The sequence below is a fragment of the Chrysemys picta genome, chromosome 3 (genome assembly GCF_011386835.1).
Source record: "Chrysemys picta bellii isolate R12L10 chromosome 3, ASM1138683v2, whole genome shotgun sequence".
In the NCBI taxonomy this organism is placed as follows: Eukaryota; Metazoa; Chordata; order Testudines; family Emydidae; genus Chrysemys; species Chrysemys picta.
Window position 1 is genome coordinate 59,839,420 of NC_088793.1, and position 23,061 is coordinate 59,862,480.

At 43.2% G+C, this 23,061-nt stretch overlaps 1 long non-coding RNA gene across 1 annotated transcript; it reads right to left on the bottom strand.

The window, feature by feature from the left end:
• Positions 1–3,599: 3,599 nt before the first annotated feature.
• LOC135982250 (uncharacterized) lies at positions 3,600–7,738 on the bottom strand. The gene is made up of 2 exons (XR_010599490.1): positions 7,601–7,738; positions 3,600–6,991 (listed from the first exon to the last, which is right to left on the bottom strand). It is a non-coding gene; the product is annotated as an uncharacterized LOC135982250 (long non-coding RNA).
• Positions 7,739–23,061: the final 15,323 nt, after the last annotated feature.

The following is a 23,061-nucleotide window of genomic DNA, read 5'->3' on the forward strand; positions in this document are numbered from 1 at the left end:
ACTGTGTAATCATGGGAGACTTTAACTTCCCGGATATAGATTGGGGAACAAATGCTAGTAACAATAATAGGGCTCAGATTTTCCTAGACGTGATAGCTGATGAATTCCTTCATCAAGTAGTTGCTGAACCGACGAAGGGGGATGCCATTTTAGATTTGGTTTTGGTGAGTAGTGAGGACCTCGTTGAGGAAATGGTTATAGGGGACAACTTTGGCTCGAGTGATCATGAGCTAATTCAGTTTAAACTAAATGGAAAGATTAACAGAATTAAATCGGAGACTAAGATTTACGATTTCAAAAGGGCTAACTTTAATAAATTAAGGGGACTAGTTAGGGAAGTGGATTGGACTAACATATTTAGGGATCTAAAGGCGGAAGGCGCTGGGATTATTTCAAGTTGAAGTTGCAGGAGCTGTCGGAGGCCTGTATCCCGAGAAAGGGAAAACGGTTCGCAGGCAGGAGATTTAGACCGAGCTGGATGTGCAAGCGTCTCAGAGGGGTCATTAAAAAAAAACAGAAAGCTACAGGGAGTGGAAGATGGGAGGGATCAGCTAAGAAACCTACCTTATTGAGGTCAGAGCATGTAGAGATGGAGTGAGAAAAGCCAAAAGTCGTGTAGAGTTGGACCTTGCAAGGGGAATTAAAACCAATAGCAAGAGCTTTTATAGCCATGTAAATAGGAAGAAAAGAAAGAAAGAAGAAGTGGGACCACTTAAGCCTGTAGATGGAGTGGAGATTAAGGATAATCTAGGCATGGCACAATATCTAAATGAATATTTTGCATCGGTATTTAATGAGGCTAATGAAAAGCTGAGGAATAGTAGAAGCGAGACGGATGGGAATAAAGGAGTGGGGCTTGACATTACCGTATCCGAGGTAGAAGCCAAACTAGAACAGCTTAACGGGACTAAATCGGGTGGACCGGATGATCTTCATCCGAGAATATTAAAGGAACTGGCACGAGAAATTGCAAGCCCGTTAGCGATCATTTTTAATTAATCTGTAAACTTGGGGGTGATACCTTTTGACTGGAGAATAGCTAATGTGGTTCCTATTTTCAAGAAGGGGAAAAAAGGTGACCCAGGTAACTACAGGGCTGTTAGTTTAACATCTATAATATGCAAGGTCTTGGAAAAATTTTTGAAGGAGAAAGTAGTTAAGGACCTTGAGGACAATGCCAATTGGGACAAATTACAACACGGTTTTACGAAAGGTAGATCGTGCCAAACCAACCTGATCTCCTTCTTTGAGAAAGTAACAGATTATTTAGATAAAGGAAATGCGGTGGATCTAATATACCTCGATTTCAGTAAAGCGTTTGATACGGTACCGCATGAGGACTTATTGGTTAAATTGGAAAAGATGGGGATCGATATGAAAATCCAGAGGTGGATAAGGAACTGGTTAAAGGGGAGACTGCAGCGGGTCGTACTAAAAGGTGAACTGTCAGGCTGGACGGAGGTTACCAGTGGAGTTCCTCAAGGTTCGGTTTTGGGTCCGATTTTATTTAATCTATTCATTACTGACCTCGGAACCAAATGTAGGAGTGGGCTGATAAAGTTTGCGGATGACACAATGTTGGGAGGTATTGCCAATTCGGAGAAGGATTGGGATATCCTGCAGGGAGATTTGGATGACCTTGTAAACTGGAGTAATAGTAATAGGATGAAATTTAATAGTGAGAAGTGTAAGGTTATGCATTTAGGGATAAATAACAAGAATTTTAGTTATAAGCTAGGGACGCATCAGTTGGAAGTAACGGAAGAGGAGAAGGACCTCGGAGTCCTGGTTGATCGCAGGATGACTATGAGTCGGCAATGTGACGTGGCCGTGAAAAAAGCTAATGCGGTCTTGGGATGCATTAGGCGAGGTATTTCTAGTAGGGATAAAGGAGGTGCTGGTTCCGTTATACAAGGCACTGGTGAGACCTCATTTGGAGTACTGTGTGCAATTCTGGTTTCCCATGTTTAAAAAGGATGAAATCAAACTGGAACGGGTACAGAGAAGGGCCACTAGGATGATCTGATGAATGGAAAATCTGTCGTATGAAAGGAGACTCGAGGAGCTCGGTTTGTTTACCTTAACCAAAAGAAGGCTGAGGGGGGATATGATTGCTCTCTTTAAATATATCAGAGGGATAAATACCAGGGAAGGAGAGGAATTATTTCAGCTCAGTACTAATGTGGACACGAGAACAAATGGATATAAACTGGCCGTCGGGAAGTTTAGGCTTGAAATTAGACGAAGGTTTCTAACCATCAGAGGGGTGAAATTTTGGAACAGCCTTCCGAGGGAAACAGTGGGGGTGAAAGACCTCTCTGGCTTTAAGATTAAGCTTGATAAGTTTATGGAGGGGATGGCTTGATGGGATACAGTGATTTTAGTCAATAGGTCAATAACGTGCCATCACTGGTAATTAGCAACAATGGTCAATGATGGGATATTAAAAGTTACTACAGAGAACTTTTTCCAGAGGGTCTGGCTAGAGAATCTTGCCCGCATGCTCGGGGTTCAGCTGATTGCCATATTTGGGGTCGGGAAGGAATTTTCCTCCAGGGTAGATTGGCAGAGGCCCTGGAGGTTTTTCGCCTTCCTCCGCAGCATGGGGCAGGGGTCGCTTGCTGGAGGATTCTCAGCGATTTGAAGTCTTTAAATCATGATTTAGGGACTTCAACAGCTGAGTCAAGGGAGAGAATTCTTCCGGGAGTGGGTGGGTCAGCTTTTGTGGCCCGCATCATGCGGGAGGTCAGACTAGATGATCATAATGGTCCCTTCTGACCTTAGAGTCTATGAGTCTATTATTAATGCTGGAGGCCAAGCGGGGTTTGGGGTAGAGGCTGACAGCTCGCAACCCCCCATGTAATAACCTCGTGACCCCCTGAGGGGTCCTGACCCTCAGTTTGAGAACCCCTGATCTAAGCACTTCTATGGCCCACATCACTGTGGTATCGGAGCACTCACAAACATTAATGGTTCATCCCCTCACATTACCCCTAATCTTCATAATAGAGAGGTGAAATGAATTGCCCACAATCACACAGGAAACCTATGGCAGAGTCAGAAACCAAACCCACATCTCAGGAGTTCCCATCCAGTGCCTTAACCACAAAAACATCTTCTCTACATTTTTGTTAGCTGCATTATTTCAATTACAGAAAATATTTTATTTTAGAGTATTAGCTCTTTGGGAAAGGACCTTGTATTGCATGTCTACAGAGTACCTTGCACACTTACAGCACTGCACGTGACATACTATGAAACTGATAAAAATTAAGTGGGTTTTGCCATTCCTTCTCTTTCTCCCCCAACACTCTTATTAAAGTCTCTCAGCTACCCTTGGATCTTCCATTGCCCAAAGCGCTACCAGATCTTCCCTATTAAGGACTCCATCTTGCAAGGATTTGGGGACTTCAACAGCAGAGTCAAGGGAAAGGATAGGGACGGCTTTGTGGCCTGCATCATGCGGGAGGTCAGACTAGATGATCATGATGGCCCCTTCTGACCTTAAAGTCTATGAGTCTATAAATATTTTTGTAACTGGGTAGTTTCAGGCAGACGAGTAGCCTCACAGAAGTGTCGGAGAATAACAGAGTTCTCACTTTTTGTTTGGGTACAGCAAGTCAGACGCTTTATTTTCTCTCTATCAATTGCATAGAGGGAGAGAGCTAAACAGGTCTCTCAACAGGTAAACAATTACAGCAATTATACCAGCATTTATACCTTTTGTTACAGACAATAATGAGCAACAGCTGCATTTTGTTTATACATAGGTCATTCTGATATCTTGTTTTGCTCACTAATGTAGACTCTTAGTCTACATTCCATATTATCTACACATTATCTACACAAGGTCGCAACAACTTCTCACACAGTTCTTTCCCACTTGCCTCACACATTCCTCGCTTCTACAAATCTCACGTCATTAGGGTTACAGTTAGCCTAACTCTTGCTAACGAACTGTCATGCATTGCATCCCCTTCCTGTCAGTTCTTTCTCTGCTTCCACAACCCCCCCTTTTGTACTACTAGTACAACAAACATTTTTAAATCTCTATTTGCATTAAGTCTTGGAATTCAGATTCTACATCAGATGCTTCAACCTTAGGGGTTTTGATTGGATGTAATGACAATGCATGATGAGCATGGACATGAAAGGTATTACTATTATGTTCTTTATAACAACAATAACATACTCCTAACAACAACACAAGCAATAACATTCCCATAGCGATAATATGATGGGGTTGTTGTACAGTCTTAGTCATAAAACACAATACATCATACTTAGTACATAAGGTGGACACTCTATAAGCTGTATGAAAGGCTTACTTTTCAACTTGATATATATATATTGAAGCATGTGAATTTGCCCTTGTATTTCAGAGATTTTCTGAACCTCTGGTAACAGTGAAAGCAAATTTTGAAACCGATCAGGTACTAAACTAGTCCAATTAAAGGGTATCTGGAACCTAAGGACTACTTGCAAAATTCTATTTGCAGGCCAGTAAATAATATGATTGCCTGCAGTGGTAATGAGATTAAAATGTATGTCTTGCAAATGTGGTGGCTTTAACATACACACAGCTATCATTAGCTTGAAAAAGTAAGTGTCCTGTCAGGGTAGTTCCTTGTCTCCTACCCTCCCAGCAAACGTAGTCATGTAGAGTAACAACTGCTCCTGGCTTCAGTTTACGGATACACTGAAGCTGTGGGGGTTCTAACATCCATTGACTCCCTAACCCCATCCAAATGTCAGATGTAATCCTAGGAGCACTGACTAAAAATCGATTGGGCATACCAGGAGGTCTAATTTCCCAGATGTCTCGGTGAATTACCCACATGCATCCTCCCCCTGGATCCGGCAGGATTCGGTATGTGGGAGCCCACACACACCCCCAACCGGTCCATATGCTTGGAAGGAGCATTGAGAATGTTTGCACTTCCACCCAGAAAGTCTCCAAGTATGTCTCCATGGCCACAGATCAGATGGTACTCCTGATGTGTCTGTAAGGGCAGTGGGCCAAGCCTGATGCTCTAGATCATTCTGAATGGCCATTAGCTGGTCATTCAGGAAATCCTAGATTTGGATTAGATCAGGAATGCTAGATCCCACTGCAATGCCTTCCCAGCCTCAGTGATATTCAATACCATCTCTGTCAGCAACTTCTGGGTCATAGAACTAAGGGCGGAAATAACATGTAACTCACCAACTCCAGCCTATACCTGGGTTAGTTGTGCTCCAGAAACAAGGCCAATGGCCTTCTCTAGTTGCCCCAATTTCTCATCATGTTCTTGGTTTTTAAAAATATTCCAAACTGCTGCTGCACTATTGGCCCCATCCCACAGGGATCCGGTCAAGTCTCTCTTCCTAGAAGAAATAACCCAAGGCCTCTGTTGTGCTAATCTAATGGCAGCCCCCCATGAGTAATTTGGGTATGTAGAGGTAATCTGGAAACTGGATAAGGGCAATGAAAATTTAACAGTCCCTAGTGTAGTGTTAATCACAGTCCATTGATATCCTAATACATCTCTCTTTGGTGTAGTACTATACCACATCTGTTGGTTGAACACCTTTAGTACTTCCGGGAGGCACTGATATTAATGGCATAAGAAGGGGTGTATTGCAATAAGGTACAGGTCACATTATTAGTCACTGGAATAATTTCTATGCAGGTAAAATTTCCAGTGGCAAAACAAACTCTGGGTATTCGTTTAATTGTTCACTAATTGGGTGACCAAATAACAATAAGGGCCTCTCTCATTTAACACAGTGCAAATTTCAGGAACATTCGCTATAGAACCCATCAATTGCAATTACAGATTCTTGGGGTTCACTGGTAGTGATATCATATACTTTTATCTCCACTGATCCATTCAATTGTTCGCTTATATGGGATATCCTGAACCTTAAAAATATTTTTTAAACAATATTTAAATAAATCACTGAAGTGTGAAGGCCTTAGTCATTGGTTTTATCAAATATATGACATTGTCTGTATTTGGATGTGTTACGGGGTAATAGTGTAATGGAGGAGATGGCAGGGGCAATGGCAACAAGGTGCCTTTGGTACTTATAATTTAAAATCCAGTTAGGGAGGGCAATACATGCTGAAGGACTTATCCAAAACACAGGGCGCAGCCTGTAGAATAAACCCCAAAATCCAATCAATACCACGTTCCCAAGCATGGGTCCCACAAGTTTCTTCCTGCCAGTGTATAATTCTTTGTTTCTTCACCAGGGTCAGTTCTTAATGTCTCTTGTAGTCAGGAATCCCTGGACTTTGTGGTTTCAATGAAGCAAGTGTTCCTTCTTCTCTTTTCCTGAAACAGTGTGGTTTAGCATCATACAAGGGAGAGGTTACTAGCACATCACCCTGTAATGGTTTTGCTTCTTCTAGAAAAATCCAAAGGCACAGTAGGTCTGTCAGTGGACAAGGGAGAGGTTATTAGCACTTCACCTTATCTTTTTTTTCTTTTTCCTGCTGTCCAGAAGACACAGCAGTGCTAGAAGGAGAAATAGGCTTATCATCAGTTGGAGAGTTCTCCCGAGGTGGAGGGGTCTTTTTACAGTGAGAAGCATGGGTCCAGGCAGGTAGTCCTTGGCACTTCACAGCCGTGTTGGTGGTTAACAGGACTTGGAAAGGGCCTTTCCAGTGTGGAGCCAAAGCAGTCTTTCGTTGATGGACTTTACATAGACTCAGTCTCCTTCTTTCAATGAATGGCAGGGCTGCTAGGGTCTTTGGGTAGCACTTCTTTTATCTGTGAGAAAAGAAACCTAACACATTTCATTAATGCCTGGCAGTGTTTTGCAGATCTCATAGTTGCTTGGGCACATTCAGGCCCCCACTTTTCTTGGCTGTCGGCCAAGTCTTAGCTCTGGGCAGTGTCCTTGGATTGGGCCAGTGTCTTATCTTTGGACTGAGCTTGCTAGCTATTTTTTCAGTTAACTCATTCTGTTCTTTTTCCTTTTTCCCTTCTTGGCTTCTTTTAACCTACAAAGGAAACTTCCACTTTTCACTCATACACCTTTTCCCAACAATGAACACATACACATTGACAATATACAGTACATTAGTCTTATTATTCAATGTATGCCATATACACCCTTCCAGTAAAATAACTTCTATACAGAGATTTGGAGCAACAAACCAGGACAAGCACACACACTTTTGAGGAGTCCACTCGGTACAACCTCTGGTGTTCAATAGCTTTCCTCCCTCCCCAGCCCTCTGGCTAGAAATCTGAGGTAGCCAGAAGGATCCCATGAGCAATATGGGAGTGGGTTAACCTTCCATGTCCTTGCTTCCAAAGACTGTTGGTATGCAAATTTTAACAATTTTTCAATTAAAAAAATCTGGCCAATGAAGTTTCTTTTTCTTACTTAAGCAAATGTATTAGACTTTAGTATATCACATTTTCCTGATTTATCCAAACACTTTGTATTCCAAGTTGAATAAAAAAAAAGTATCTGCTTTTTGATTTAACTCTTCTATTTAATTTTGAACTAGACTGTCTTATGAAAATATTAAACGCAACAATTCTGGCCACAAGTCAAACACCACAAGACAGGACATTGAACACAAAAATAATTCCTATTGTACCAGTAAATGCATGGCACACTGAATGCTGTTCAGCTGGCATCCGTTTTCTCTGATGATCTGAAAGACAAAAGAACAGAGGTCTACCCCTTCTGGGTAGTCAGTCATTGCTTAAAATATTTCCTTTATATACACATACTCTTGTTGATTTTAGACAAAACAGAGGAATTATCCCATATTTCCTTGTATTTGTTTCATAGGCAGCCCAGATTTCAGTGGCTTCTACCTTATTAGTTAGAAAATTGCATTAATACAGATGCTTTCTGGCTTGCTTCCAGATCCAAAGCTATCCACAGCTTAAAAATTCTTACTTAAAAAGGGACAAAATTAACTTTCCCAGACTTTTGATTGCCTTTTACTTCTAACTTCTGCTTTCAAACACACAGTGATCTGAAAAAAACAACACAATCTATATTGGTAGGTTTGCATTTCTTTTACCTCTGCTACAATATACACTGCACATGTTCTGGGGAAAATGCACATCCTATCCACAATTCAATTTCCACAACACTAGCCATATCAATTTCTACACAAGATGTAACTGTTTCTTTTGTGCTTACAAAATCTCCATGCACACCTAGTAAAGTGACAGCTCGACCACACAGAGCCAGGGGCACTGTCCTTCTCTCTCTTTACCAGCTCTTTTATCTGCTATTTTGTTACCCAAAAACAAATTCAAATCTTTTATTCTCCTGGATTTGACTACCCTGCTGCAGCCACAACCTTTGGTCTTTAGTTAAAACATTTTAAATCTTGTAAAGCATTAAGTCACCTTAAGGATTAAATCCTAAATACCATATTAAACACCACTAGTTTACTTTTGCCAGACACAGGATTCTCGGTTTTTGCAACTTTAAACAATACCAATTCATCTCAAACTTATAAAACACAGATCCCACAAAAACCAATAATTTATTTGTCCCGGTGCCTGGTTTTCCAGTACCAGGTGCAAGGGAGTTAAGTAAGTCGGAATGTCAAAAGATCCAGATTCGGGCCAATCAGTGCCCAGGACTGGTCAATCCTGGGTGCAAAGCTGCAACAAGCGTCTCTTCGACATTCTTTTCTGAACACCGGGTAAAGGCCATTTACTTAACATATAATTCAAAGGGCTATCCTTAGAGGGTTTTACCAGAGACCCACCCATCTGCCTGCTGACACTCTAACAGAGAATTACACAGAGAACAGAGGGAATTATGGCCTAATAGGATCCTATTACAGGAATTTCTACTAATACTGACCGCTACAGGGGACGGGACAGAAGGATCCCAATTCGACCTCAGAGCTTCATCGCACGCGATGGCTTCCACTCTGAGGAATTACGAATGAGAGGCTCAGTTCCATCCACACACCTAACGCCCAAATGTATAAGACAGAAATTCATTAACCAGAGTCGCCAGTAACTGTGACCGAAATATCGGGTCCACCTAGCTGAGAGCCAATAACAGACAGACAGGGATAAGGAAGAGTTGCTTTATTCTGCAGAAGAAAGGAGAGCCTTGCACCTTGGTACAAAGACTCTGTCTTACACACATTTTACCATTCCAATTATTATCCTGGGGATTTGAAATCCCCATGCTTATAATTACTTACTCCTTTCCTTCCACTATGCCCTCTAAGTTTCCAATCTGTTTTCCAATCTCTCTATCTGTTGCCTGCCAGCTTGGGCCCGATCCTGCTTTTCTCGCTGAACCGTCCCTTCCATGGGCACCGGCTTTTTCACTACCAATTTAGCTAGGAGGGTGGGCTTCTCAACTAGCCCCCACCCTTCCTGGTCTCTTCCCTTAAACATTCTTACTCACAAGGCTACCCGAGTCCTTCCTCGTGAGGCTTGCCACTTGGGCAAAATGCATGGCCCATTGGCGTTTAACTATTCAATTTTCTCTTGTGGCAAACACACTGCTGTTACAGCATATGCAAACACAAATGGTTAAATTCTGACAAGTCCCTGAAGGACCGGTACTTGCTTAGCCAGTGCTTCCTTTTCTGCCTGGAAGTCCTGTCTCAAGGCTTGCAACTTGCCCTGGGCATAGGTTTGAGTTGCTGCCTGGTTCATGATCTATGCTCTTAATTGCTCAATTCTAGTTATCAAGTACACAACTCTTCCCTTTTCTCCAACTTATCTATTGCCTGCTACGACTGGGGTAGATCCACCTGACACCCTTCCCGGTCAACCGGGGTGGAGAGAGGAATGCTAAATCCCTCTCCGGTTCTCAGACTTACTGCGGCTGAGAGTAGGCACACTTTCATACTCACACACGTATGTCCAGACTGGCCACGTCTGTGTATAACGTTCAGAGAAGGTGCTGTGCAATCTCCAACTTGCTTCATCTCTTGGGAGGGCAGTTCTTTTACACCCTGAGGTCTTCTGGGGCGTCTTTTCAGTGATTCCAGTCCAGGCCGGCTGCCTGTGGCTTCTTCAGCATCCCCAAACCACGCCGGCTCCAGGGTCGCAAAGGCAGACTGTTGGATCTCACTGGACAGTTAAGCTTTGCAAATGTAATCTCAGCACTGTAACTTGTATTGCCTTTGGTTTGACTATGTCTATATTTTTTCACAGCCAGCTGGGGCCGAAAGCAGTTTTTCTTTGTACTTAGCCTGGTCTGCATTGATTCTTGACCTTGAATGCAGATTAACTTTCTCTTTATCTCTGGACCAAGCTGAATTTCAAATTAACCCGTTCCTTTCCTCAATAGACAAATTGCTCCCATTGTGTGTCAGAGGCTTTTTGGTGATTAAAAGCTCCTCTGAGATGTATGATCTTATCTAGATTGAAGGTACCTTCTAGTGGGCATTGTTTAGATGAATTTTCGCGCATGTAATGATTCCAATTCTCTAAATACCTGCAGGTTTTAGGACCATAATGTACGTACATGAAATAAGCTGGGGTACCCTTAGGGGGTGAGAGGGAATCCTTAGGCTGTCCCCCACCCATTTTCCAATCACACACACAGGGAGGATGCCCTGTCCGCTCTAGCGGCACATAAACTAAGGATCTCTCCCTACAGGTACTCACACAGGAGAGGCTAACGAGGATGGCCTCCTACACCTCCCTTCAGCAAAGAGCATCGGCTAGTCTCTGAGAGACGGCACCGCTTACTCTGTTGCATCCAGTGAGATGGTCAGACTGTCAGTGGCTCACACGGAGAGGAAGAGGGGAGGGAAGATGGGTTCACACACTCCTAGACCCAGATAGCATCCTCGCCGGATGATGCCAGGCCGAGTTAGCCCACCATGGGTCGGATCTTCTAAAAGATCCTCTAGTTACCGGGCTTGCGTTAGAGTAGTTCTGGTCACGAGCCAAAAGACTTCGCAGAGTACTCTGGGCGTCTTCCGGTAACTCTCAATTCACACTGGTGTACACACACACACCCACACACACACCCACCCCCCAAGGCCTGTATTCCAGGTACTATTCCCAAGTACCTCGATGCATCACTCGAGGCGGTAACAACCCCTCAGCACTGGTGCATACCTATGCACCTCGCATATGCATACAGGGGGCGGCAAACAATTCCCCTAAGCCGCTCTGCATCTGACCTTGCTGCACAGTCAATAAGTTCGGATGGCGTGAGCCCAACAGGGACAGACGGCCCCACGGACAGTCCTCCGCCGACACCCCAATAGAGATTTCAAAAGGTCTCCTACCTCTATTGTGGCACCATGGGGTTCGAAGGGGAACAATCCGTAGCAGCTGCCGGTACCTCTGCGGGTGTTGCCATCCCGGACGAGCCCCCAAATTGTCGGAGAATAACAGAGTTCTCACTTTTTGTTTGGGTACAGCAAGTCAGACGCTTTATTTTCTCTCTATCAATTGCATAGAGGGAGAGAGCTAAACAGGTCTCTCAACAGGTAAACAATTACAGCAATTATACCAGCATTTATACCTTTTGTTACAGACAATAATGAGCAACAGCTGCATTTTGTTTATACATAGGTCATTCTGATATCTTGTTTTGCTCACTAATGTAGACTCTTAGTCTACATTCCATATTATCTACACAAGGTCGCAACAACTTCTCACACAGTTCTTTCCCACTTGCCTCACACATTCCTCGCTTCTACAAATCTCACGTTATTAGGGTTACAGTTAGCCTAACTCTTGCTAACGAACTGTCATGCATTGCATCCCCTTCCTGTCAGTTCTTTCTCTGCTTCCACAGAAGTCAATGGGACTACTCACATGAGTGAGCTTATTCCTGTTGCAAATAGCCTCAGGATGAGATCTTAAGTGATGGACACTGGCAGGTGTTGACAAGACTAATTCCTTTGTCTATAAACCTGACTAGTAAAAGTTACTGCAAAGTTTTAAACCTTGTTTATTAAGTAAGAGATGAATTTGTAGAATTACTTTATTGGCAGGCTGTCTTTAAACATCTAGTTTATTCCTTGATAGAGTGAAGAGATTTTGAAGTATAACTTTGTAAAATCCAGTTTGATCTCCAAAGCAGTGAGATTTTATTTTGCAAGAACAGTTAGTCCTCCATTGTGCACCTGTGAGAGTGCACATGTAAGGTATACGTATGTGAACAGTGTAAGAGAACACAGATACATACATCTTAGAAAATGTTTCTGTGTTCTGGAACATTTTACAAGAGATCTTTCCTTTCCTATCAGATCAACCATTTTTATTTAAAGTGACATTGTCAACCTGAGGTGACACGTCGGAGGGAGTCATGAGGGAGGATATGTGGGCCCCCCCCCGCCCGGATTTGCTTCTTGGCTTGGTATGAGCATGCTCACATGAACTGACCATACTCAGTAACACTGCTGAAGCTACCCTCACTCTACCCCGCCACTCTCCCCCCCCCCACTGTTGGCAGGCACGGGTTGTCTCTGCTGTCGACATATCTAGACCAAATATTTGACTGACCTTAAAATTTAAAATCAGGCTAGTCTTCCCCTTCCCCCCACACCAGTTCCTGCAGTTGCACTTTTAAATTCATGAGAGAGTGTCATTGTAAAATAAAGCAATTGATTTTATATAAAAATCCACCCCAGCTCTAAACACATTAAATTATCAGACACACACCAGATGATAAAGATGAATTCACATATTCTGCCATCCTCACCACTCTTCCCCCCCCCCCACCAAAATTACCACCATACTCCATTCCACCATGTATGTAAATATGGCATAAGTTTAGGGTCCATCCAGTAAACACTTATGCATTTAAATTTTACACATGGCAAGTCCCTTTGAAGTTAACAGGGCCACTCACATGCATAAGGGCAAATACAGTCTTCACATGCTCAGGGCCTCAGTAAACTATATTTACCCAATCCAATCCAATTGCCAGAGGTTCCCCTTACCCCCTCCTGTATGTAAATATGTTAGTTTAAGTGTTAGTATTGACTGAGAATGGCTAAACTTGCATTAAAAATATAGCTAATACTACATGTTCAAGTCAGAAATGTATTTTAATTTGTTAGTTCCTAGGAGAAATTAAAAACTTCACACAAATGGATGAACGGTTATAACAATCCCTCTTGTCCCTTACAGGCACATATCTTTGAAAATTGCACATTCTAATGAACAGTGTTTATCAAATGTGTGGATCTTTTAATAGACTCATTGGAGCTATGCAAGGATCAAGAGAGTAGATAAAGAGAACTTGCTTCTGACAACTGGTTTAATTTAACATGGTTAAATAATTTAAGCTACTTTAAAAAACTAACTGATTTTGTTAACTTGTTATTGTTTAGCATTATGCTAGTGTGGACAGGATTTATCTAAAGGTCCTTTCTCTGAACAAAGGACTAGAAATTACATTTTAAAATGACTTCTGCGATATTGCAGATCTGGTCAAAATGGCAGACACACCCAAGTTATGATGAAATACCCAGGACTAGGCCAAGTGAGTTAAGGTAATGTGGAGTGATATTTATGGAAAAGAACCAACAACTTATATATTTTTAGATGCAAAGTGGGAGGCATCACAAAATAAAGCCACCTAAAAATATTGTAAAATATTTTTAAATAAGTCCTGAATTTTTTTTTTCCAAAGCACTTTAAATTTAAATAACTTCACTTTGGTGCATATAATTTTATGCATTGGCCATGTACAGTACCAACAATGCTATAGGTATTCACCAATTTGGGCTCATTCTTGACATAAAATATTAAGAAAAAAGTCATTTCTAGAAAATGAGAGTCAGATTTCCAGATGTGCTGAGCTCTTGTAAATCCTATTGAAGTCTGTAGAAACTGTGCATGCCCAATGCCTCTAGAAACCAGGCCCTTAATCACAGGACTGCAAGGGACCTTGATAGGTCATCTAGTCCAGTCCCCTACAGTGAGGCAGGACTGAGTATTATCTAGACCATCCCGAACAGGTGTTTGTCTAACCAGTTCATAAAAATCTCCAGTGATGGGGACTCCACAACCTCCCTAAGCAATTTATTCCAGTGCTTAACTACCCTGACTGCTAGGACGTTTTTCCAAATGTGTAACTTAAATCTTCCTTGCTACAATTTAAGCCGATTGCTTCTTGTCCTGTCCTCAATGGTTAAGAAGAATAATTTATCACCCTCCTCTTTATAACAATCTTGTATATACTTGAAAACTGTTTTCATGTCCCCCCTCAGTTTTCTCTTCTCTAGACTAAACAAAACCCAATTTTTTCAATCTTTCCTCATAGCAGAGCTGAAACTAGGCATTTTAGAGCCTGAGGCGAGCAAATATATATGCACCCGCTACCATTTTTTTCATCATCCCATTCAGAGGCAACACAATGATAGCAGGGTAGGGGGGCAAAATTTAAAGGCTCTGGGAGGGGCACATGACCGCTCCATGGAAATTTTAAAACTGTGAGGAGCACACCTCTGGATGGGTAAGGAGGGACGTTTGGGGATGGGGGCAGCCCCTCCTGGAGGCGCTCAGGAAGGGAGGGCAACCTCCACTCCCTGACTCACCTCAGGAGGCCACCCAGCTGTTAATCATTTTTGTTCTTCCTCTGTGAACTTTCTCCATTTTGTCAACATCTTTCTCAAAGTGTGGTGCTCAGAACTGGACACAGTACTCCAGGCCTTATCAGTGCTGAGTAGAATGAAAGAATTACTTCTTGTATCTTGCTTATAACACTCCTGCTAATACAACCCAGAATGTGTTTGCTTTTTTTGGCAACAGTATTACATTGTTGATCCATATTTAGTTTGTGATGCATTACAACCCCCAGATCCTTTTCTGCAATACTCCTTCCTAGGCAGTCATTTCCCACTTTGTATTTGTGCAATTGATTATTCCTGCCAAAATGTAGTATTTTGCATTTGTCCTTATTGAATTGCATCCTATTTATTTCAGACCATTTCTCCAGTTTGCTGAAATCATTTTGAATTTTAATCCTAACCTCCAAAGCGCTTGCAATCCCTTCCAGCTTGGTATCATCTGCAAACTTTATAAATGTACTCTCTATGCTATTATGAAAATCATCTATGAAGATATTGAATAGAACCAGACTCAGGTTAGACCTCTGTGGGACCCCTCAATATGCCCTTCTAGCTTGATTGTGAACCACTGATAACTACTCTGAGTACTGTTTTCAATCAATTGTGTTTCCTCCCCCAGTTTAGTAGGTTTATCTAGGCTGTATTTCCCTATTTTGTTTATGAGAAGGTCTTGAGAGACAGTATCAAAAGCCTTACTAAAGTTGAGATGTGCTATATCTACTGCTTCCCTTCTATCCACAAGGCATATTACCCAAATAACCCAAGAAGGATATGAGGTTGATTTGACATGATTTGTTCTTGACAAATACATGTTGACTGTTACTTATCACCTATCTTCTAGGTGCTTACAAATTGATTGTTTAATTATTTGCTCCATTATCTTTCTGGGTACCGAAGTTAAGCTCACTAGGGTATAATTCCATGGGTTTTCCTACCCCATTTACACTGATGTTCACCATGTTAGTTGTCTTTTTGGTTAAATTTCAGAGTAGCAGCCGTGTTAGTCTGTATCCGCAAAAAGAACAGGAGTACTTGTGGCACCTTAGAGACTAACAAATTTATTAGAGCATAAGCTTTTGTGGAAGAAGTGGGCTGTAGTCCACGAAAGTTTATGCTCTAATAAATTTGTTAGTCTCTAAGGTGCCACAAGTACTCCTGTTCTTTTTTTGGTTAAAGCAAACAAAAGGGGCATTTAACACTTTACCTGTTGCTGTGTTTTCTGTTCATATTTTCCCCTCTTCATTGAGTATTGGGCCTACCTTGTTCTTCCTCTTGCTTCTAATGTATTTGTAAATACTAATGCTTTAGCCAAACATATCTGAAGAACCATTTTCTTCTTTTTATTCAATATATTGTTGCAGCCAATGAAAGCTAATAATGCTTTGAGGCAAAAGATCCCTTCACATGTTGGCAGTGTACAAGAAAAGCAGACTTTCTATAAACTACATTTTTCTATTTATTCTGACTTGAACACAAAACAATGGACTGAACAGAGACTAATTTTTAATGAGTCATAAGAAAACCATATCTTATAGCGATCTTTCATTTACCATAACCACATGTAAACCAAATGTTAAATATGGGAGCATCTACCACAATAGCTAAGTGCTATTACATACAGAACAATTTAACCATATTTTAACATTGAATAAAAAAAGATCATTAAAAGAATGTTATGGTTGCAAAATAAAGCACTAAAATAAAATGCCAGAATTAAAGTTGTCTGTGCAATCTTAATTCTGCCCCTTTGAGAGCATGCATTATGGTACAGCCTTTGAGTACATGATCACATACTATTATTCCAGAGGACCCTGCCTCTGTCTGAGGCAGGTACCCAGTATAGCAAGTTTCAGCTCAAATGGTTCAAGTTTGGTGACTGAAAACAGGATTTTATAGTGGGAAGTGTCAGGCAACCTTAACTATGGACAGCATTACCAGCTCTGCATATAATAAATTAGTTTTGACAGCTGCAGGACTAATGTTAAATCTTTGGAAAACATCCTACTATGAAGTTCCCCTGACAAACTTCTGTTGCCTATTCACAGAATGACATTACTGTGGTCAGGGAACCACGTAACAACACAGTTAGTGCGCCCACCATTTTACAATATGGTTCAGTCTTGCTTGGATGAACTGGACTAAATCATACTCTAATCACGGTACAGCCTGGTCAGAAGTGCAAGTCTCTACAGAATTGCAACATAATACAGTATTCCTCCCATCCCCATACACATAGCTAAGATCAAAGAGTTTCATAACACAATATGGATACTAATATAATTATTATTTGTCATCTAGCAGCACAAGGGTTGTCAGGTGTCCGGTTCTTGACTGAAACGCCCAGTCGAAAAGGGACCCTAGCGGCTCCAGTCAGCACCTCTGATCAGGCCATTAAAAGTCTGATTGGTCACAGCAGCCAACTCTGCATGGCTCCCGGAAGCAGCAACATGTCCTCCTGACTCGTAGGCTCAGGGGCTGCCATGGGGCTCCATGCGCTGCCCCTGCCCAGGGCACAGGCTCTGCCCCAAGTGCCAACGCCGCAGCTCCCATTGGCCGTGGTTCCTGGCCAATGGGAGCTGCAGGGGCAGCACCTGTGGACAGGGCAGTGCGCAGAGCTCCCTGGCTGCCCATGCACCTAAGAACCAGAGAGACATGTTGCCACTTCCAGGAGCCGCCTGAGGTAAGCACTGCCTAGAGCCCGCATGGTGAACCCCCTCCCATGCTCCAACCCCCTGCCCCAGCCCTGAGCCCCCCCCAACCAGACTCCCTCCCAGAGCCCACACCCCCTCCTGCACCCCAACTCCCTGCTCCAGCCCTGAGCCCCCTCCTCCCTTACCCAAACTCCTTCCCAGAGCCGGCACTCCCTCCGGCACGACAAACCCCTGGGCTCCAGCCCAGTGCCCCCTCCTACTCTCCAAACCCTTCATTTCTATCCCCCCCCATAGCCCACACCCCCAGATGAAGCCCTCATAAGAACAGGTATACTGGGTCAGACCAAAGGTCCATCTAGCTCAGCATCCGGTCTTCCAACACTGGCTAATGCCAGGTGCTCCAGAGGGAATGAATAGAGCAGGTAATCATCACGTAATCCATCCCCTTTCACCCATTCCCTGCTTCTGGCAAACAGAGGCTAGGGACACCATACCTGCCCATCCTGGCTAATAGCCATTGATAGACCTTCCTCCATTAATTTATCTAGTTCTTTTTTGAACCTTGTTATAGTCTTGGCCTTCACAACATCCTCTGGCAAAGAGTTCCACGGGTTGACTGTGTGTTGTACGAAGAAATACTTCCTTTTGTTTGTTTTAAACCTGCTTCCTATTAATTTCATTTGTTGACCCTTAGTTCTTGTGTTATGAGAAGGAGTAAACAACACTTCTTTATTTACTTTCTCCACACCAGTCATGATTTTTTAGACCTCAATCATATCTCACCTTAGCCATCTCTTTTCCAAGCTGAAGAGACCCAGTCTGATTAATCTCTCCTCATACGGAAGCTGTTCCATACCCCTAATCATTTTTGTTGCTTTTTTCTGAACCTTTTCAAGATGTGGGCGTACCATGGATTTATATAGAGACAATATGATATTTTTGGTCTTATTATCTATCCCTTTCTTAATGATTCCCAATGAGCCCTCACCCCCTCCCACACCCCAACTCCAGCCTGGTGAAAATGAGCGAGTGAGTGGGAGAGTGAGCTACAGAGGGAGGGGTGGATGGAGTGAGCCGGGGACAGGGCCTTGGGGAAGGGGCAGGGATGTTCGGTTTTCTGCAATCAGAAAATTGGCAACCCTAAGTAGCACCACTTTAAGACTCCAACTGAGACCGTGGCTCCATTGTAGACCCAGAGTAAGAGACTGTAAATCGGTAAGGGGAGGGGCTATCTAAATAGACAAGCAAAAGGACACAAGGGAAACAGAGGCAGAGAAATTGACTCATCCAAGGTCCTAAAGCAGATTGGTGGTGGAACTAGGATGAGAATCCATATCTCCTGACTCCTAGTCCAATGCCATATCCACTGACCCATGCTGCATCTCTCAAATTATGGCCATAGGTCACCATGTGGTGTTGTGCAGATAGGACCTCATCTGCACAGGCCGTTTAATTGTATTTAAATGTTGCTAATGAATATGATTCCAGTTAACCCAGCCCTTGCAAGCTTGGCTAAAGCATAATCAAGTTAAAACACTATGAATGAAACTAGGACCACAGTGGCTAGTCAAGCTGTTAAGAAACTGATTTGGCACAAACTATGTTTAAACAGTTCCTAACTGGGGTAAAAATCTTAGTGCGTATGTTTCTCTTCTATTGTATATGTTTAAGCACTATTGCCGAGTCATTCTGCACATACGTTTTGAAGATTATTCACACTTCTTAAACAAAATCAGCATTAATCTGCTTCATGACATGCAGTCCCCAGTTCCTACAGTGTATGTGAAGAGCATGTGTTAGAATGGTGATCCTTTACATCCTATGTTTATGTCACGGTGAAAGTCTTACCATTGAAACCAAGGTGCTCATATTTTGGGGATGTGGCTGTAGGGTACATTACAAACAAAAGTGGATTGAACAAATCAAGAAGGAAGCAGTTCTGTTTCTACTTGAGATAAACTCTTTCTGTTAAATCATTGACATAGAAAATTAAAGATCAGATATTTTATTATGCTAATGGCATTGCCAGGGCTGCCATGGAGACAAAAAACCTAGACTGCAAGATCAGCTGAACATTTATGTATTTTAGGAGATTAGTAAATTCATTTTCCATACAGTCTATCAATGCCAGAATAAGTAAATCTATTAGGAGCAAAATGAAAATGTGTGTTGATAACCTCACATTTAACACCAGCTCTGTTACACAGTACCTACTACATTAAATCTCTTGGTCTTCTCCCCATGCCACTCCCTCCACTTCTGCTGCCAGAAATTTCAGAATGGGAAGCAAAGTGACAGTGGCAAAGGCCAAGCTTTCCAAGAATGATGAGTAATTTTAGGTGTCTCAATTTTTCAGTGTCCAACTAAAGAGACCATGAAGAGGCCCAAAGTCCAGATAAATATGTTATTTGCATGGCAAGTCTACTTGAAGTTACAATTACCTGTCCCCAGTTACATGTTCCTCTATGAGACATCTTTGTAATTACTCAAGGTAGGTGTTGCAAGATTGAGAAAAAAAAAAAAAGTCACAGGAACATCATTGTGCTCCATAAATTCTAAGTTAAGTGCTTAGGCTCCCTGTACAATGAATGGGGAGAGATGGACACCTTAGAATGCAATCCACAAAGCTAGTATGTTATCAGTGAGGTGCCTAAGCTAGCCAATGGGAGATGCTGACAAGAGGAGTATGTGCTAAACCCCACCCCCTCACAGAGATAGGTGCCTAGGTCTGCTTGTGATCAATGAACCAAGGGAAGAGGCATTGACAACTACCTAAGCTGCATGTGGAGCCCAAAACAAACAGCTGGAGAAGCAGCAGCCTCCCTTACCACCTTTAGTTTAGCCCTGTGCTTATCAACCTGTGATCCACAGACCCTGGGGCTCCACAGAATATGTATAAAATTTCCAAAGGGGTCCGCACCTCCATTTGAAATTTTTTAGGGTTCTGCAAATGTAAAAAGGTTGAAAACTATTGGTCAGGATACTCACCCAAGATACAGGAGACCTCCAGTTCAAGTTCCCACTACTCTGGAGTGGGAGAAGGGATCTGAACAGGGATCTACAGTCTCTCAGGTGAGTACCCCAACCACCAGGGAATAGAGCCAGTCTAACTCTCTCTGGCAGAATTGGAATATGCGGGCCATCTATCACCCCTCTGCAGTTAGGGAAGCCCATCTGTGAAAAGCTATCCACAATGTCACACACGTTGCCCAGAGTCATGGTCTTTTGGAGCAGGATACGATTAATGGCCCTGCACACTTCCGTCAACACAAGTCCAACAGTCGACTTTCCCACTCCGAACTGGTTAGCTATCGATCAGTAACAGTCTGGAGTAGCCAGCTTCCAAAGTGCATACACCACACGCTTTTCCAATGACAGGGCAGCTCTCATTCTCATGTCCTTGCATCACAGGCAGGGCCCGCTCTAGGCACCAGCAAAACAAGCTGATGCTTGGGGTGGCACATTTTTAGGGGTAGCATGGCCGGCGCCAAAATGCCGCCCCTAAAAATGTGCCCTGGCCGCCCTAGCTCACCTAGACTGCTGCTGCCACGGCGCGTGAAACAGCTGATTCGCGCGCCGCTACTCGCCCTCCCTCCCAGGCTCTCAAACCTGGGAGGGAGGGGGAGATCCCGAGTGGCCGCGGCGCGGGCGCCGCTTCTCCCCCTCCATCCCTCCCTCCTAGGCTTGAGAGCCTGGGGGGAGGAGGCAGGGCTGGGGATTTGGGGAAGGGGCGTAGTTGAGGCGGGGCCGGGGGTGGGGTAATTAAAGAAGGGCGGGGGGGGACCAAAATTGTTTTTGCTTTGGGCCGCAAAAATCCTAGAGCCGGCCCTGATCACAGGGTTGGGGTGAGCTCATCACACAGTCCCATGAGTGTGGCTTTCCTCATCTGAAATTTCTGCAGCCACTGCTCGTCATCCCAGACGTGCATGATGATGTGATCCCACCACTCAGTGCTTGTTTCCCGAGCCCAAAAGCTGCGTTCCATTGTTGTCAGCACTTCCGTGAATGTCACAAGCAATCTCTTGTTGTAGCTACTATGTGGGGTGAGATCAATGTCGAACTCCTATTGCCTTTATAGTTTAATGAATAATTCAACTGCCACTCGTGACATGTTAGTCAGACTGAGCAGCATACTGGTCAACAGTGCCGGATCCGTTCTTGCAGACCAAAGAGGCAGAGCGTGCAGTACACAAACCGTTGAAAGATGGCGCCAAATGTGGAAAGCAGCACAGGGATTGCTGGGATGTAAAGCAATGCATCAGGGGTCATTGGGACAGGACCCAGGATGCCCCGCAACACCTGCCACTAAGAGTTGTGGGAAGGCGGAGGAAGAGGAAGAGATGCTCTGTGGGATAGTTGCCCAGAGTGCACCGCTCCAAATACTGCTGCAAGTGCTGCAAGTGTGAACACGCTATTGCGCAGGCAGATGACAGTGTGAACACACAACAGCGGTTTCCCTTCAGCATTCTCTGAGCGGTGCTGTAACTCTGCCAGTGTAGACATACCTTAAGCAAGTAGGTTAAGGCTAGGTCTACACTGGGGAGGGGAAAATCGATTTAAGATATGCAAATTCAGCTATGCGAATAGCAGAGCTGAATTTGACATATCCTATTTGACTTACCCCGCTGTGAGGACGGTGGCAAATCAACCGCCGCGGCTCCCCCATCGACGGCGCTTACTCCTCTTGACGAGGTGGGAGTACGCACGTCGATTTGGGGATCGATTTATCCATCTAGATGAGACGCGATAAATCTATCCCTGAGCGATCGATTTCTACCCGCCGATCCGGGTGGGTAGTGTAGACTAGCCCTAAACTAAACAGGTACAAGGCACTCTTGTTCTGGAATAAGAGTGTCCACACATGAAGTTATTCAGGAACAGCTGTTCCTGAATAACTCCATGTGTAGACAAGCACGTAGATTGATGAATAGTGGGGAATATAGGTGAAAGAGATTGGAAATTTTTTTTTTCCAAAGACTTAAAAGGGACTTTACTACCTAGTGCTTTGGAAAACACAAGAGCCATACATACATTATATTGATTCTTGAGATTTTCAGCTCAGTTATGGAGTGATTTATTCTTCATTATTAAACTATTAAGCCAACCAGCAAGTCCATTTTAGTCAGAGACAGAAGCTACCCATTCTACCTGCTCATAAAACTCAGAAGTATGAATTCCAGGTCATGCTTATATATCTACTATCAAATCACAGGGATGTTTAAGATCCGTGAGAACAGCCTCTAGCTGAGCAACTTATTAATAAATCCCAGCAGTTATCAGACCAAGGCATCCTGACTTGATTAGTGACATAGCAGCAGGGCATAGAATGTCTATACTGCCCAATAAACAGGATTTTACATATGTGAATGTTTTATTGTTCATAAAAGTGGACTAATACTGGTTTAAATAAGAGACAGTAGGTGCAGGTATGCACAAGCTTCCCACATAACTCTTCCCTGATTAACAGCTGTTTCCAAGTCTTCTTTACTTTTCTGAACTACTCCTATAAAGCTGTGTTTTGGGGAGTTGTGAATTACAGAGTTAGAAGAGGGAAATATGTGCGTAAGCTACTTGATGGGAGCGTCTTAGACTGTCAATCCCTGGTATGATCAAAAGGCAAAAGCCAGTGACTAGGAAAAATAGGGCAAGGAATGTGTGTGTATGTGGAATGACACTCATTGATGCTGAACTTCTTTCAATGTTTCTATAGCTCACCTATGCTGGAGAGAATAGTGCCGGAGGGTGGGGAGGGGGGGTAAGGGGACAGCTTGTCTACTCCCATTTTAAAAGGAAAATAACGGGCTTGCTCGTAGCTTGTCTCTACTACATGTCCCAAGTCAGCATGGGAACTAGAATTCCTGCCTAGAG